The sequence below is a fragment of the Lepisosteus oculatus genome, chromosome 14 (genome assembly GCF_040954835.1).
Source record: "Lepisosteus oculatus isolate fLepOcu1 chromosome 14, fLepOcu1.hap2, whole genome shotgun sequence".
NCBI classification, from domain to species: domain Eukaryota; kingdom Metazoa; phylum Chordata; class Actinopteri; order Semionotiformes; family Lepisosteidae; genus Lepisosteus; species Lepisosteus oculatus.
This window is the reverse complement of record NC_090709.1, coordinates 19,480,747-19,485,746: the sequence shown is the minus strand read 5'-3', so window position 1 is coordinate 19,485,746 and position 5,000 is coordinate 19,480,747. Positions and strand designations below refer to the sequence as shown.

Genomic DNA, 5,000 nt, shown 5'->3' with positions numbered 1-5,000 from the left:
ACGTTCTCTCTCTTCACTGCCTTCGTCCCCGCTCTATTTCACTTCAGCCTTTCACTTTTGCTTCCTTCCAATGAGGACAGAGCTGCGGGAGAAAGGGCGCTATAGAGGATCGCTGTGGAGAGCTGCTGCTGTGCTTTGACATCTGAGCTCTGTGGAAAACGATCTCAATACAATTCTGAAAAACGCGACTCTCCGAACGCCAGCCGAACAAGTCTCCACAGCCGAAGCGCTGTGTCTCTTTTCAGCTGGCGATAAACCTTTCCTCGATCCTTTGCGGACTTGTTAAACTGTTCCTGATCAGAATAAAAAACGCTCACGCTAATACACAAGCACCCGTGTCTCGCCAAAGCTGACAAATAAACAGACGGACAAGCCGCACTGCACGTGTGAACAGGGGAATGAGCGAGCGAGCGGGGATAGGGCGCCTCCTGCGCTTAAAAGCTTACAGCACCTGGTATTCCCAGGCGGTCTCCCATCCAAGTACTAACCAGGCCCATCCCTGTTTAGCTTCCGAGATCAGACGAGATCAGGCGTGCTCAAGGGGGTGTGGCCGTAAGCGAGAGCAAGGCTCGCTGGCACCCTTCTTATTGAGAGGACAGCTCCGTCACCTCTTTTACGACGCTGCTTTTTTCCCTTGCGTTTTTCTCTTCTTTCCACGTTCTCTCTCTTCACTGCCTTCGTCCCCGCTCTATTTCACTTCAGCCTTTCACTCTTGCTTCCTTCCAATGAGGACGGAGCTGCGGGAGAAAGGGCGCTATAGAGGATCGCTGTGGAGAGCTGCTGCTGTGCTTTGACATCTGAGTTCTGTGGAAAACGATCTCAATACAATTCTGAAAAACGCGACTCTCCGAACGCCAGCCGAACAAGTCTCCACAGCCGAAGCGCTGTGTCTCTTTTCAGCTGGCGATAAACCTTTCTTCGATCCTTTGCGGACTTGTAAAACTGTTCCTGATCAGAATAAAAAACGCTCAAGCTAATACACAAGCACCCGCGTCTTGCCAAAGCTGACAAATAAACAGACGGACAAGCCGCACTGCACGTGTGAACAGGGGAATGAGCGAGCGAGCAGGGATAGGGCGCATCCTGCGCTTAAAAGCTTACAGCACCTGGAACTCCCAGGGGGTCTCTCATCCAAGTACTAACCAAGCCCATCCCTGTTTAGCTTCCGAGATCAGACGAGATCAGGCGTGCTCAAGGGGGTGTGGCCATAAGCAAGAGCAAGGCTCGCTGGCACCCTTCTTATTGAGTGGACAGCTCCGTCACCTCTTTTACGACGCTGCTTTTTTTCCCTTGCGTTTTTCTCTTCTTCCCACGTTCTCTCTCTTCACTGCCTTCGTCCCCGCTCTATTTCACTTCAGCCTTTCACTCTTGCTTCCTTCCAATGAGGACGGAGCTGCGGGAGAAAGGGCGCTATAGAGGATCGCTGTGGAGAGCTGCTGCTGTGCTTTGACATCTGAGCTCTGTGGAAAACGATCTCAATACAATTCTGAAAAACGCGACTCTCCGAACGCCAGCCGAACAAGTCTCCACAGCCGAAGCGCTGTGTCTCTTTTCAGCTGGCGATAAACCTTTCCTTGATCCTTTGCGGACTTGTTAAACTGTTCCTGATCAGAATAAAAAACGCTCACGCTAATACACAAGCACCCGTGTCTCGCCAAAGCTGAAAAATAAACAGACGGACAAGCCGCACTGCACGTGTAAACAGGGGAATGAGCCAGCGAGCGGGGATAGGGCGCCTCCTGCGCTTAAAGGCTTACAGCACCTGGTATTCCCAGGCGGTCTCCCATCCAAGTACTAACCAGGCCCATCCCTGTTTAGCTTCCGAGATCAGACGAGATCAGGCGTGCTCAAGGGGGTGTGGCCATAAGCGAAAGCAAGGCTCGCTGGCACCCTTCTTATTGAGAGGACAGCTCCGTCACCTCTTTTACGACGCTGCTTTTTTTCCCTTGCGTTTTTCTCTTCTTCCCACGTTCTCTCTCTTCACTGCCTTCGTCCCCGCTCTATTTCACTTCAGCCTTTCACTCTTGCTTCCTTCCAATGAGGACGGAGCTCCGGGAGAAAATGCGCTATAGAGGATCGCTGTGGAGAGCTGCTGCTGTGCTTTGACATCTGAGCTCTGTGGAAAACGATCTCAATACAATTCTGAAAAACGCGACTCTCCGAACGCCAGCCGAACAAGTCTCCACAGCCGAAGCGCTGTGTCTCTTTTCAGCTGGCGATAAACCTTTCCTCGATCCTTTGCGGACTTGTAAAACTGTTCCTGATCAGAATAAAAAACGCTCACGCTAATACACAAGCACCCGTGTCTCGCCAAAGCTGACAAATAAACAGACGGACAAGCCGCACTGCACGTGTGAACAGGGGAATGAGCGAGCGAGCGGGGATAGGGCGCCTCCTGCGCTTAAAAGCTTACAGCACCTGGTATTCCCAGGCGGTCTCCCATCCAAGTACTAACCAGGCCCATCCCTGTTTAGCTTCCGAGATCAGACGAGATCAGGCGTGCTCAAGGGGGTGTGGCCATAAGCAAGAGCAAGGCTCGCTGGCACCCTTCTTATTGAGAGAACAGCTCCGTCACCTCTTTTACGACGCTGCTCTTTTTCCCTTGCGTTTTTCTCTTCTTCCCACGTTCTCTCTCTTCACTGCCTTCGTCCCCGCTCTATTTCACTTCAGCCTTTCACTCTTGCTTCCTTCCAATGAGGACGGAGCTGCGGGAGAAAGGGCGCTATAGAGGATCGCTGTGGAGAGCTGCTGCTGTGCTTTGACATCTGAGCTCTGTGGAAAACGATCTCAATACAATTCTGAAAAACGCAACTCTCCGAACGCCAGCCGAACAAGTCTCCACAGCCGAAGCGCTGTGTCTCTTTTCAGCTGGCGATAAACTTTTCCTCCATCCTTTGCGGACTTGTTAAACTGTTCATGATCAGAATAAAAAACGCTCACGCTAATACACAAGCACCCGTGTCTCGCCAAAGCTGACAAATAAACAGACGGACAAGCCGCACTGCACGTGTGAACAGGGGAATGAGCGAGCGAGCGGGGATAGGGCGCCTCCCGCGCTTAAAAGCTTACAGCATCTGGTATTCCCAGGCGGTCTCCCATCCAAGTACTAACCAGGCCCATCCCTGTTTAGCGTCCGAGATCAGACGAGATCAGGCGTGCTCAAGGGGGTGTGGCCGTAAGCGAGAGAAAGGCTCGCTGGCACCCTTCTTATTGAGAGGACAGCTCCGTCACCTCTTTTACGACGCTGCTCTTTTTCCCTTGCGTTTTTCTCTTCTTCCCACGTTCTCTCTCTTCACTGCCTTCGTCCCCGCTCTATTTCACTTCAGCCTTTCACTCTTGCTTCCTTCCAATGAGGACGGAGCTGCGGGAGAAAGAGCGCTATAGAGGATCGCTGTGGAGAGCTGCTGCTGTGCTTTGACATCTGAGCTCTGTGGAAAACGATCTCAATACAATTCTGAAAAACGCGACTCTCCGAACGCCAGCCGAACATGTCTCCACAGCCGAAGCGCTGTGTCTCTTTTCAGCTGGCGATAAACCTTTCTTCGATCCTTTGCGGACTTGTAAAACTGTTCCTGATCAGAATAAAAAACCCTCACGCTAATACACAAGCACCCGTGTCTCGCCAAAGCTGACAAATAAACAGACGGACAAGCCGCACTGCACGTGTGAACAGGGGAATGAGCGAGCGAGCGGGGATAGGGCGCCTCCTGCGCTTAAAAGCTAACAGCACCTGGTATTCCCAGGCGGTCTCCCATCCAAGTACTAACCAGGCCCATCCCTGTTTAGATTCTGAGATCAGACGAGATCAGGCGTGCTCAAGGGGGTGTGGCCGTAAGCGAGAGCAAGGCTCGCTGGCACCCTTCTTATTGAGAGGACAGCTCCGTCACCTCTTTTACGACGCTGCTTTTTTCCCTTGCGTTTTTCTCTTCTTTCCACGTTCTCTCTCTTCACTGCCTTCGTCCCCGCTCTATTTCACTTCAGCCTTTCACTCTTGCTTCCTTCCAATGAGGACGGAGCTGCGGGAGAAAGGGCGCTATAGAGGATCGCTGTGGAGAGCTGCTGCTGTGCTTTGACATCTGAGCTCTGTGGAAAACGATCTCAAAACAATTCTGAAAAACGCGACTCTCCGAACGCCAGCCGAACAAGTCTCCACAGCCGAAGCGCTGTGTCTCTTTTCAGCTGGCGATAAACCTTTCCTCGATCCTTTGCGGACTTGTAAAACTGTTCCTGATCAGAATAAAAAACGCTCACGCTAATACACAAGCACCCGTGTCTCGCCAAAGCTGACAAATAAACAGACGGACAAGCCGCACTGCACGTGTGAACAGGGGAATGAGCGAGCGAGCGGGGATAGGGCGCCTCCTGCGCTTAAAAGCTTACAGCACCTAGTATTCCCAGGCGGTTTCCCATCCAAGTACTAACCAGGCCCATCCCTGTTTAGTTTCCGAGATCAGACAAGATCAGGCGTGCTCAAGGGAGTGTGGCCGTAAGCAACAGCAAGGTTCGCTGGCACCCTTCTTATTGAGAGGACAGCTCCGTCATCTCTTTTTCGACGCTGCTTTTTTTCCCTTGCGTTTTTCTCTTCTTCCCACGTTCTCTCTCTTCACTGCCTTCGTCCCCGCTCTATTTCACTTCAGCCTTTCACTTTTGCTTCCTTCCAATGAGGACGGAGCTGCGGGAGAAAGGGCGCTATAGAGGATCGCTGTGGAGAGCTGCTGCTGTGCTTTGACATCTGAGCTCTGTGGAAAACGATCTCAATACAATTCTGAAAAACGCAACTCTCCGAACGCCAGCCGAACAAGTCTCCACAGCCGAAGCGCTGTGTCTCTTTTCAGCTGGCGATAAACTTTTCCTCGATCCTTTGCGGACTTGTTAAACTGTTCATGATCAGAATAAAAAACGCTCACGCTAATACACAAGCACCCGTGTCTCGCCAAAGCTGACAAATAAACAGACGGACAAGCCGCACTGCACGTGTGAACAGGGGAATGAGCGAGCGA

The 5,000-nt window shown here is 51.9% G+C and overlaps 4 non-coding genes and 3 pseudogenes across 4 annotated transcripts; all 7 read right to left on the bottom strand.

Annotated features, from left to right (window-relative positions):
• Positions 1–439: 439 nt before the first annotated feature.
• On the bottom strand, positions 440–558 carry LOC138244072 (5S ribosomal RNA). Its single transcript, XR_011192686.1, has one exon. It is a non-coding gene; the product is annotated as a 5S ribosomal RNA (ribosomal RNA).
• A 536-nt stretch (positions 559–1,094) lies between these two features.
• LOC138218492 (5S ribosomal RNA) lies at positions 1,095–1,213 on the bottom strand (annotated as a pseudogene).
• A 537-nt stretch (positions 1,214–1,750) lies between these two features.
• LOC138244892 (5S ribosomal RNA) lies at positions 1,751–1,869 on the bottom strand. Its single transcript, XR_011193507.1, has one exon. It is a non-coding gene; the product is annotated as a 5S ribosomal RNA (ribosomal RNA).
• A 537-nt stretch (positions 1,870–2,406) lies between these two features.
• On the bottom strand, positions 2,407–2,525 carry LOC138245156 (5S ribosomal RNA). The gene has a single exon (XR_011193770.1). It is a non-coding gene; the product is annotated as a 5S ribosomal RNA (ribosomal RNA).
• A 537-nt stretch (positions 2,526–3,062) lies between these two features.
• Positions 3,063–3,181, bottom strand: LOC138218033 (5S ribosomal RNA; annotated as a pseudogene).
• A 537-nt stretch (positions 3,182–3,718) lies between these two features.
• LOC138217659 (5S ribosomal RNA) lies at positions 3,719–3,837 on the bottom strand. The gene has a single exon (XR_011181371.1). It is a non-coding gene; the product is annotated as a 5S ribosomal RNA (ribosomal RNA).
• Positions 3,838–4,373: 536 nt separating this feature from the next.
• On the bottom strand, positions 4,374–4,492 carry LOC138218887 (5S ribosomal RNA; annotated as a pseudogene).
• Between the last annotated feature and the right edge of the window lie 508 nt (positions 4,493–5,000).